General features: G+C 40.2%; 1 protein-coding gene across 1 annotated transcript in view; it reads right to left on the bottom strand.

Moving 5' to 3' along the window:
* The window catches only part of Hwt (SH2 domain-containing adapter heavyweight), a 167,611-nt gene that overhangs the window by 103,990 nt on the left and 51,077 nt on the right, over positions 1-12,544 (bottom strand). The window lies entirely within an intron of this gene.

Raw genomic sequence — 12,544 nt, 5'->3', positions numbered from 1 at the left:
CGCAATTGTGCGGAGGATCTGTGAGAACCACCCTCGCGGAATGAATCATTCAAGGAGGGTTGACGCAGAACTTGCTCGTTGAGCTCATGAAATATTCGAGCAACAACCAACTGAGCCAAGAGCATCAACACCTGCGGTCGAGATGGAATCTTGGAGCGCTCGCTCCACTGTTAACCGCGGAATTTCTTATACCGAGTGGATCGTTAATAAAACAAATTATTGCGAACTATTCGCTCGTGTGGTTACATTACACTGCTGATAACTGTAACCGAACTTGCAGAACTTTTGATTTTTATATTCAAACTGTATTCTACTATTCTTGTGATTGTAATTGAAAGTAGTCTTCCTTACGAAAGTTGTTTAACATTTCGTGAAATATTTGTTTCGCGTTTTCTTACATTTTCAGGTAAAAATTAGTGAAGTTATTAGTTCATAGTTACTAAAATAAATTGTGTATTAAAATAGATAAAACTATCAAGTATATACTATAAAGTATTTTATCATTATTAGACTGCAAATCTTATAGTGAACCAAAAATTGTCCTCTTTGGTTGTATAAAACCCAAGTCAGAAAAGTATTTCGTCATTTGGCGATGTTAATACAGTGTACGTAGCGATACAATGATACTTAGAAATGCTTCCTGTGTCGCCGCAGCTGGGGCATGTTTCGTTTATCCATTTCTTCTGTGAACGCCATAAATCTGCAATCCAGCGGTTGCTTTAAAATCCTTAAAGGTCCAAAGAGATCGACGCTGGAATTAAGTTAGATCCCGTATACACGGCTCGTAAATAAAGAAGCGGGCAACGTAGCTTCCGAAAACGCTAGGAGTATCGTGTCAAATTACCGCGTCGGACTTAAGGACTAAATCCCCCATTAAATAAACTTTGCGCAGGCTGCAGCCCATCCGGCGCTCCGAAAAACTGACCGAACATCGGGTAAACAGTGCACAGGGCGCACGGTTCCGGGCATTTGCGCGGCAACTTTGAAATATATCCGGCTATTACGCGCACTCTGCTCGGCCCCCGTTAATTGAACGTGATTACAACTATCGCTGCAACTAGCGTGCATCGACGCGTTAACTCGACGTGAAATATCGGCCGTAGTCGGCGATCGCTGAGAGCTCGTTCGAAAAATGCTCGCAACGAAGCGGCACCGCCTCGTCGGCGTTATTCAACTATTTTCAAACAATCCGTAGGATGGAGGAGTTAGAGGATTACTGTGACCTGTTCGCGGCACTTCAGAAGTTTCGGCTACCGAAAATAACTTCAGCAATTTAACGCTAAAACTACCAAGGTTTAAAAGCGACTAACAAACACCGGCTCGTAAGAATTAGGAGATATCATTTATTTACGTTTTTTTTACAACTTATTATTGAATTTACAAATTTACTATTTATATTATATATTCATATTATATTTTCAAGTATCTTCGTAAATGTTATATTCTATGAAAAGTATTTAAAACTTTTCATGGTCAATTTTAGCAATTAAATAATCGAGTTTACATAAAAAAAATAACGAAAGGGCGTAGTGATTGGTTGCGCCATACTAACAGGCTCCACTACCCTAACCATCTTTCCCTTTACGCGTTTATTCATTCGCTCCCTCTGTCAAAGTTGAAAGAGACGCAAAGAGAGAGAGAGAGAGAGAGAAAGAGTGAGCTGCAGATTTTCAGCCGTAAACCCCCATAAATCCCGCGTATCACAATGACCGCGTCCGTAATAAATATTGCACACAAACACCTAATGGGGAATGCCATTTCGCCGCGCGGAGTTCGATGATATTGTTTATGGAGACTACCTACGGGAACGCGATATAATGGAAATTCCGGCGTCCGGCCGACTATTTATGGGACACCGTCATGTGGTGCCCATTGCCGTTCCGCTTGCCCCTACACAGTTTCTCGTGGTATATAGGCCACGTGACCGTACCATAGAGACAACTACCCTCCACCCTATACCTCCCACACCACAGCTCCTTTTTTCCGATGTTTTCTAACGTTTACCCTCCACCGGTGGAATCCTCGTTAACTTTATAGAGTACACCGACGAACGCCGCCAAATAAAACAATTTTTAATAACTTTTTTTTATAAATTTTCGATTATGTCGATTATAATAAATTTAATATAGTTTACACGATTCGAACATAAAAAAAATATGATGAGTTAAACTTACGGTACGTATATTTATATGTTTTAACATTGATTTTATATCACATTAAATTTATCCTGTTTTGTGTAAAGTTATTGTTAATAGTTGATAATAATTGTTTGCGTTAATTACATGTTACAGAAACAGCAACGATGCTATTAATCTGCAAGAAGTATCTGCAAAAATACGCTTTAAGAAATTTCTGACCGTAGCTCGGAATTGTTATAAATTCTGATTTTACAAGTGGAAAATACTTCGAGCACACCACGTTAGATCTCTCAGCAAACTCTATCGCTTTCTATAAAAAATTCACCCGGCCACAGCGTCGTCGACGGTTGCACCACCCGTCGGGCAAACAACGTTCCTCCGCGGCTAAAACGAGCTACTTGCGGCCGTTGTTTGCGGAATATTTTTTTTCGCTGCGGCTAGAGAGCGTTTTATAATTAAGTCGAGACTAAGGCCTCGTCGTCATAGAGCATCCAATATGACGTCATCCGGCCATTCACTATGCTATTAATGGCGTGACAGCGTGCACGGAGTGTAGGCAACCGCCTTGGTTATATAAGCTCCAAAGAGATATATACATATACATATGTGTATGGGGTACACGTGACCGATCCGCGGGGACACCCATTAAACCGACCCCACGGATCATGATGTCCCATGAACATCGCTCGAGGGTTCCTGGATTGTCACGTTCACAAAGGAGGCACAGGTGCTTGGGAGATCGGTGATTTCGAGAGACGCCGCCGCTTAACTTCGCGTGAACGTTGCTGAATTTTCTATTAGCATAATTCACCCATTAAACCGTAACGGGACACACGATGCACCTAAGTTTTATTTTTCATTTGGCAATCTCAATATTTTCATCTGGCAATCTCAATATTTTCATTTGGTTTTCTTGCGCATTGAATTCCTTGTAGTCGTTTAGAAAACTAATTACACGTGCACACGATCGATTTGTTAATTAAAATAATTCAATTAATAACAATATTAATTCAGAAATTCTTACCGGGTATTGTTGAACGAAATTATAAATTACTCGCAGTCCTGATGCGGCTTTGCAGTAATGCATCAGAAAATATATAGAAACTAATAATAATAATAATAATAAGCGGGGGTCTGAATCAGCCCGAAATACGTTAGTCTGTCAAAGGTTAAATGTCATAGCAATGTGCAGCACGTTGGCCATAGTGTGAGATGCATTTTGCGGGTGCAAGCATCGCTCGAGTGTAGCAATGTAGCAAATTAAGTTAATGGACGTCATAGTTCGGTGCTTGATCAACGCGCATCTAGTTACTACGTGTGCTCCTTAGGGGTATGTAAAACGAACGCATTATCCTCGATTCAGTCTCGCGAGAGATGGCAAATACAAATGTATAGCGGGGATCATTAGAATGCAGCACTCATTAGTAATATTAGATCGCGAACTGTATTCCTGCAAACTCACGATTCGAAATTATAAAACGTACCGGGCATAATTTGTCACGGATAAATTTCCTAAAAGTTAAAACAAAAAAACTAAACTACAGTTAAAACAATTAGTCAACGATTGCATAAACTCTGTAATTGAATACTCAACCCTTTGCGCTCGACTGGTGACTCTGCGGCACCACTAAAAATGAGCAATAATGTAATAATATTATGTTACAATGGTATGGTATTAAATCGTACAAGTAGAAAATTAATTGTGAAAATAATTGATCGGGAGCGACTTTCAAAAAGTAACGACTTTCAAAATTGTAACAATATTGGAAAATTGTTACATCATGTTCTGAAATAATTCCTACATGATCAAATTGCCTTGTATTTTAAAAAACTGTGAAAAGTAGAAAAAAAATTGTTAACTGTAACTGTTGGATAAGGTACGAGAAACTGAATTTCATATGCATGAAATGTAAATCATCTAAAATGGGGATTCTGCAGGAAAATGTTGGATTTGGAATTAAAACGGCCAGTGTTTAATTTTCGAACAGTAGCGTCCCGTCGGAGCAAAATGTTACGTTAAAGCAGCGTGTAATGAGAGCCCGAGGATCTATCTCGAAAGTGAAAAAAAAAGAGCAAACACGGCTCGCGATGAAGTCTCCATGGAGTTCGACAAGGGACGACGACAGCAACGCGTCGGTTCCATCGCGATTCACATGAAAGATGACTAAGCGTGTCGAGGTCAGGTCGTGACGTGCCAAAAACATTTTCCACTTCAGCTGATCGCTGCGCAAACAATGGGAAACAATTTCTCCGCCGTCCTCGGGCCGTTTCACCGGTTTCGCGAATAATAATCTTGTAAAAATAATACGCACGTGCTTTCGCTAACCGCGACCACTGGGAACATCACTATAAAGACCTTATCCGGTCTCGCGGCACACCGTGCAAGCTGAAACCTTTCCGAGTTACGACAACAGACTTTTGTTATCACACCGTTACACGTGGCGACGTCTTTTCGTAGGAAAGTTTTAAAGAGTTCTAAAGCAGCACGCTGGAAAACTGCGGGGACCTTGGAAATCTTCACACGACGCGTAGGATGGCAAAGGCACTTTCACACGGTTTCTGAAATGTCAAAGGTGCTACCATAAATATGCTCGACAGAGGGAGCAACCATAAATATGGTCGGTCTAGAAATTATGCAAGAACTCGCTGTGAACTGCGACTAAATTTATTGCGGAAATCAGAATCATTTTCGTCACTTTATCGCCGAGTTACACATTATTCGACACAAGATTTATTCATTATTTAAATAAATTCTTCGACTGACATTTTATTGGCTATTTGAATACGAATAACATTTTATTTTATTTAAATCGTTCACTTCAATTGCTCAATTTTCGGCAATGAAATAAAATAAGTTGCTATTGTATTAGAAGTTGTCAGCAGCTGTTAAAATAGTTGTTAATTGTGATCAAGCAGATGCGTAATAAAACAGAAATAAATATGGGTGTATACAAATCTTAACGCATTCAGTACGGAATATCAATATTGATACAATGTACCGATACGGTAATTAAATAAAAATATAAATACAAGGAGAGTGCAGTTGTGGAAATAGTCTATCTTCCGAGGATTAGTGGAGGTAGACGAAGAGTAACAGCAAATGTTGCACAGAGCCGTCGCATAATTGGCTGCGACTGATAAAACGTCGCAGTCAATATCAATCAGCTCCCTTAGAATTCTCTAACCGGAATTACCGGGGAATTTATGTAATACGATCAAAGCGGAGAGACTGGACAGAGCCAAACGGATGGAAGCCAGATTAATTTGCAAGAGAGCTTCGAATGTTCTCGAGCGTCGGTGCCAGGGGCCACGTGAACTCTTCCCCGTGAATGGCGGCGCTTCTTCTTATTGGCGTGCGCCAATAATCTCGTCAAAGGAAAGAGATCCTCGACTATAACGGACTTAGATCGCGGGCACATGCTACCATGTGGTACATAGTGCTGTGCTCGCCGGCCCTTCCGAGGGCTCGTCGAATCACCGACGTTCGAATCTTAGAAGGCTTTCGCGGATTACCACCGGATTCGCGTCCTTCTTCCTTTCTTCCGGAAGACTGCCATCTTCTCGGGGTCTCCCGAGCCGTTGCTGAACGAGCATCGACGCTAAATGTATCGAACATCGAATGCCGAAGCTCAGTACTTATCCCTTACGTTCGTCCAATTTAATTGCGGCCAGGGGATCTTTTTGCAGAAGAACAATTCTCGGCATTTATTGCAACGAGCAGCCGTCATTCACAAACTTTCTTCAATCAAACAATTTCTCTATGATTCTTTGATTGCCTTCTCTGTACAATTTTTGTTATAGCGGCTTATTCTATTTATTTGTGACAGATATTAATTATTTAAATCGATGAAAAGGTTGAAACGCTTATAATCAATTTTCTGGTTTATAATTCTTGCTTTTACAATTCCCCATGCTAATTTCTTTGTTTAAGCAGGTATTATAATTAGTTTGCGGATTTATGCAATTTACGAGAATAATAAATTAGTCAAATTCGAAATTGTGAATATATTAGATGAATTTAAGGTATTTATTGTTATATTATATTCTGTTATATTGTGTTTATATTTTGTTATATTCTATTAAAACTGTCGAAACTGTTGCACGAGTTAAAAGACTCTACTTCATACAATTAAAATGCAATAAGTCATTTAAAATGGAAATAACATAGTAGGTCAGATAAAACTATCTTGAACTCAAAGCTGAAATGATTTCGAGTATAAAGGGTCACAAATAAATCACATATCAATTACAGAATATTAAAAATCTATTACAAGGAACGAATTAAAAATTAGCATCAAGGAAACGTTTAGAAACCTCCCCTTTACCGAATTAAAAGTGCCACTTAATCGTAAAAGTTGAACGGACTTGTTGCTCGTATGATACTTCGCTGGGGGGTGGCTAACGACGCCAATTGATCAGGATTTTTCCGATATCCTGCCGCGGACTGGGTATAAGCGGCATCATTAATTCGGCGATTCTAGGATTCTATTTTTGCGATCGAAGGGTGATATAGGAGCGTGTACGGAGGCGATAAGGGCGCGCCCGCGCCCGCCAATGACGGAATATCGCTGGCTGCAGTCCGCCGTCGCTTTCCCTTGCTCGTCTTCCCATGGGATTACGTCCCCTAAGCTACATTTACATATACAGCCGTGGAGTGGAGCTCGAGCGACCGGCTGGTAAAAGGAAAGAATTCAATAAAAGGCGAGCGCCCGTCCATTGTCTCAGGCTCCTAAGCCTGATAGTCTGAGATCATGGACTTTAGGCGGCGCAGGAGGGCGAGGGGGGCGAGGGGGGGGGGAGACTCGACCGTATACATCTTGCAGGGACCTTACTCTCCGGGACTCTGTCGCCGGCGATGAGTCACCGGTTGATTAACTATGCAGGTGAAAAAAAAGGGCCCGTCGTAAAATTCCACGCGGTCGTAACGAAAATATAAAAAGAGAATATGGGCCGACGTAAAACTTGTGCAAGTACGGAATGAACAGCGCGGAGCAAAATTCCAAGGACCTGGACCATGTTACATACCAGTGTCCAGATTATGGGAACGCTGGAAACGAGGCATCTCGAGGACGAGTACTACTTTCCTTTTTGCATTAGTTCCTTATATATACTCAAGTAATTAATTATTCGCCACAAATCATTCTATAGATTTATTTGAATAAATTCTTTTCTTCGAATAATTCTTTATTCGAATAATTCTTCATTCAAATAATTCTTCATTCAAATAATTCTGTATTAAAATAATTTTTTATTTGAATTATTTTGTCTTCGAATAATTCTTTATTCCAATAATTAAAAAACAAATAACATAGAAGAAATAAATCGATAATCTATGAATTCTTATCTACATAAATTTGTATTCGATTGAATATTCATCTGATAGCGTCGAATAAAATTGTATCATTTATCCGTGTACCACATAAAATGTTGTTCGGCTATGCAATTATCACTACTGAATTTTAAATAGGGATCTTTTTGTCTGGTCTGATCAATAAACTATTGTGACAGCGAAGCAATGAAATGAGAATTGAAGTACGCGACTTTTACGCGGAAAAGTTTTCCGTGTCTGCAGTTGATTGAAAACTATACTCTCATTTTTGCGCGAACAATACACGACTATCGACCAGCCAGACGACGACGAGACGAATCGACGCGAAGAAGAAACAATAAAATTTCATCGACTGGCACGCGGGGACGGTGCGCGTCGATACCTCGAAACCGTATTAGGCGCTGTCATGAGGCAATTTTAGTTCGTCAGGAGGGTTCGTTGATTTTAATTTGACTGTCATAGCTTTGATACTCGCGTCGGGACGACGCTTCTGCTTGCTCGAACGAACCGGAGAGTGTAAGAATTTCCTTCGTCCTCGGATAAATTAAAACTTTCGTCTCGAAATCAAATTAACACACTGGGTATGGGAATGATATTAATACCCTTTTAAAAATTTAGTTTCATTAATTTCAATTAATAATAGAATCTCTTCATGAAATGATCTTACAATTTGCAGTGATGTACTATACAAAATACGATGTATACACAGAAAATTAATTTGATATAATTATTTACATAAAATACAATGCAGACGCTGATAGAAAACTTATTGCGAATTAAAATTGAATTTACGAAAACTGCAATTATAAAAGCACGTAAGTACAAAGTTCCGAAGAAAGTGTAGACTAGCGAAGAGATGATGAGTATAAAATTACGAATACCAAGGCTGAATTTGTAAATGAAAATTTGTCCAGTGATGGATCGCTCTTAAAACAGCTAAGCCAAACAATTCTGTATAATGCGTGCCGTGTAAAACGAGCCTTAAATTGATAGAACATAATGCTAATGAGCCCGGATACTTTGCTCGAATACTAAATTACGTTATCATTGTTGTGTGCGCAAGCTTAAGAGAGACGAGTCCTCCTCCGCGTTAAAAGCCATCGGAGGAATAATTTAGGCGAGTGAGGTTTTTGCTGGCGGGAGAGGTACACCGCTCCGGCTCTCGAATCTGCAGGATCATAACAAATGGGCCGCGCCACCCTAATGGAAATAAAGAACGCTGGAGGTGTTGTTGCCCGCGTTGTTGGAGTAACGGATCGCCCTTGTTGGGCAAGAAAAGGATCGATGCGTTGTTCAAACCGAGCGAAGAAAGGCTGACTGAGAGAAACGGGAGTGAAGGAGAGGAACGAAAAACGCCGATACAAGATACGGGCAGCGAGCGGGAAAAACGGAAGCGAAACAGCGGGCAAGACGGTGGAGAATGTAAGGAGCAAAGTGGAAGCGCGCGGGACGCGAGCCGGCTAAAAAGAAAAATAGCTGCAGGGGATGTTAAAAGTGCGTGAACCCGAAGCACCTTTGAGAATTTTCCCTAAATAAATATACCGCGATATATCTTCCGCGCGATTTATCGTTGACAAATAGCGTGTTGAAGAAGACGTTGAAAGTGATGATTTCAAGGCGAAATTAAATCAAGATGAATTAATTCGAGATTTCTTTACATTTAGTACCCAGATAGCAAGCTGTATCTTAAAAATATTGAAAACACTGAATGGACGTCTTTAACATTAAACCCACCACCGCCGATCGAATGACCGATTTCACATTATTTATTTCCCATTTATTAAAATTATAAAGCTTCTTCCGTTAAAAATTGTTGGAAATATTTCTTTATCCAAGCACGTGCTATTATAAAAATTATGTAAAATTTGAATAAATTCCGTCTCGTAATTCTTATGAGCTAATTTTTGTTAGTAGCTTTTAGATCACGGTATATTTAGTGCTGAGATTAAAAGACGTTTCCTAAACATCTATAAAGGTAGAACACATCTTTAAAGAAGTTTATTAAGACTAGAAAACGTCTTGAAGATGTACCGAATATCGAAGAACAGTCGTCTTCGAGACGTCTTCGTGCTATCTCGGTAGATTTTATAGGTAACTTGGATAATTTGATAGAAGCCTTTGATACTCAAAGCCTCGATTCTCAAGACTTCTTTACTCATAAGATCCTCGAAATCCTTCAGACTTAGGAGTTTTGGGGATTCGACTATGAAGTTGTTTCTCTCGGTTTCTTGGATCAGTGTAATCTTCATCAGACTTTTAAATTACACGACAAGGTCTCTTGTACTCTCAAGTAATCTGTATTAAATATCAGGATTAAGAAATAGATTTTACCGAGCTTATTGCATCTAGGATAGCTTCTAATGAAGTAAGCTGTAATTTCCAACCCTTTAAAATACAAGAGTCACTTTAAATAACTGTAACTTTGCGAAAAAATCGCAGCCAAGTTTCTTTCGTTTTTAAAAAATTGAAATGTAGGGATGAAATTTCGTACTTGACAATTTTCAATACGACAGACATGGCCTCGCATTTAAAGAGTTGCATTAACGAGGGTGCCAAAATTGGCCTATTATTGTTGTCTGTGATCTTTTTTTTGGACAGTATATTTCATTAACGCGGAACTGCTTAGAAGACTCGCAAGTGAAAAAAGCTCGGCCCAAGCAAATCGTTCGCTTAATCCCGTTTATCAGCGTTGTCACGCGAGCATTCGTGACCGCCGCGTGCTGGCCTAATGCAAATTCGTCCGCGTGTTGGCAGCCGTCGTGACGAAAAGCAAAAGCCAGAGAGTAAAGAAACGGGGAAAGAGAAACGACCGCGGGGTATCGTTCGGATAAAGCCGCCCTCGGATCGAAGGCGACGTGTCGCCTCTTCCGACCGAAGCTCGGCGCTAAGCCGCGAAATAAAACCTATCTCACGAGCTCGCTTGTTCCCGACGGGGCGGTGGGGGGCAGACTCTTCAAGCCTCGAAGACGTAAGAAGCCCGCTCCAAAGAACGGCTCGAGATCTTGTTGCGAGAAACGTAACGAACTGGACAAAGTGCATTGATTCGCGGCCCAGACTCGAGCGGAAAACCGTGGAGTGCGGCGGAGCTTTGCGGAGGTCCTGGCACAGAACTGATGATGTAGTCTTCTACCTGATTGCTCTTGGCTCTTGTTGCACGCGCGCCGGTGAAAGAAGGTGATTCCTCCGAGGATTTCACCGTTGGAACTTGCCACGGATTTTCGGACAGCCTGGCTTTTGCATTGCCGTACGTCGGGGGAAATTGGCGACGTTGATTTTTTCAGACTTTAATTAGTTCGGCGTTAAAAACAGATTTCAGGTAAACGTACAGTGTATTTAATTGCTGCAATTAATTATTGAATTCAGTTATTTATTTAGACTGTTCGTACAATGAAAAAATTTTCTGACAACGTTGAATTTCGTGAGACTTGTTTCTTCGTGGATGACTCTGGTATTGCGAGAGCGAGCGTCGAGAAAGTCGAGTAGGTATAAAAAGGAGCATGTGTTGTGCGATCACTGGCTAAATCTAGAGAACCGGGGGATACAAATTGAAAGCACTTTGTGCCTTCTGTTGAGCGACTGTAACGGATGCCACGTCCTTTCGTACATTCTCTTCCAGCCAAACTGGACAGCCGGAATTGCTCGATTTTTCAGGAAGTCTATTTACTTTCTATTCGCAACTTCGACCGTACTCAACCCTCGGTGATCTCATCGTGCCGGCTCGAAGGGCGGGATTTAATAAAAACGTCAATAATAGAGCAACATTCAATCTCCAAGTGACAACAGTGACGCCAATCTAAGAAACATCAAAAACAATTCTAAGAACATGTTACAAAAATTTTACTACATTATTCACTGTTAGACTGAACGCTCGTTTCCGAAGCAAATGAAAATCAAATCCGTTTGTAGTTTGCAAATATCGTCTAGATGATTAGGAAAATAGTTTGTAAATTGTCTTAACGAATTATAAATATATTTAAATAATTAAACTGTTCTTCTTTTGTACTCGTTAAAAACAGCTGACCGGTTAACTGTCCAAATTCATTTATAATCCGTCAAGAAACTTCCCAAACTATTTTATTCGCAATATTATTTAAAATACATACATTTGAAAAACAGTTTTCCGTAAACCACAAATGGAAGAACCGGCACGGATAATTTATTTGACCGGACTGCACGATTACTATATCTCTCGTGGACTTTTACGACTTTCGGTAGCCTCGCCATAAAAATCCGTCCGCCAAGAAAACCGACCTACGATGGCAATGAAAACGCCCTACGCCTCGAAATTACGTGAATTTTCGGCGCCCAGCGTCCTGGAATTATTCGTAGGACCTGTTAATTTGATTTTATATGCCGTAGAGAGCGGAGCGTTAAAAATATTTCACGCGAGCGCCCGCGCACAGTATTTGAACCGCGCGGGAAGGACGCGGGGAGAGAGAGAGAGCCGTGCGTGCGGCTTCGTGTAAAGTCGGCGGTCGCCCGGTTTTCTTCGTTTCTCTTTTTCTGCTTCGGGACCCGGGGAAGAGGAATGTGGACAGTGAAATGTAATGAAATTTCTCGTTGCTGGTCCGGCCGTTGAAACGGTACCCGCAACGAGATAAAATAATCGATACGAAACGGGAATCTACCGGCGTCGCGAGCTCGGCCGAAGACTGAAAATCGGGAAACACCGTCTCTACTACTAAAAACTTCATTCGAACATTCCTGATCAAGTACAAGAATTTTAGGAACGATGGAAATTCGATACCTTATACTTCATAGGATAATCTTATTGTCGAATAATGGCTTTATGAAATTCTTATTTGTGATTATGAAATTCTTATTTGTGATTATGAAATTCTTATTTGTGATTATGAAATTCTTATTTGTGATTATTAAATTCATATTTATGATTATTAAACTCATATTTATGATAATTAAATTATCTTTATCCTACAAATTTCATTTAAGACATTTTTCAGTGCATAGTAATATTCTAATGACTGAATCGCGGTTTTTTATGCGAAATAAAAATTGTCGTAGATAATTGTAAAATATATATATTAGATGGAAATATCTTTCCTCTTTTAGTAATTGT

Source organism: Augochlora pura, chromosome 2 (assembly GCF_028453695.1).
Source record: "Augochlora pura isolate Apur16 chromosome 2, APUR_v2.2.1, whole genome shotgun sequence".
Taxonomy (NCBI): Eukaryota; Metazoa; Arthropoda; class Insecta; order Hymenoptera; family Halictidae; genus Augochlora; species Augochlora pura.
Note: the sequence above shows the minus strand (reverse complement) of the source record. Positions and strands in the feature narration are given on the sequence as shown.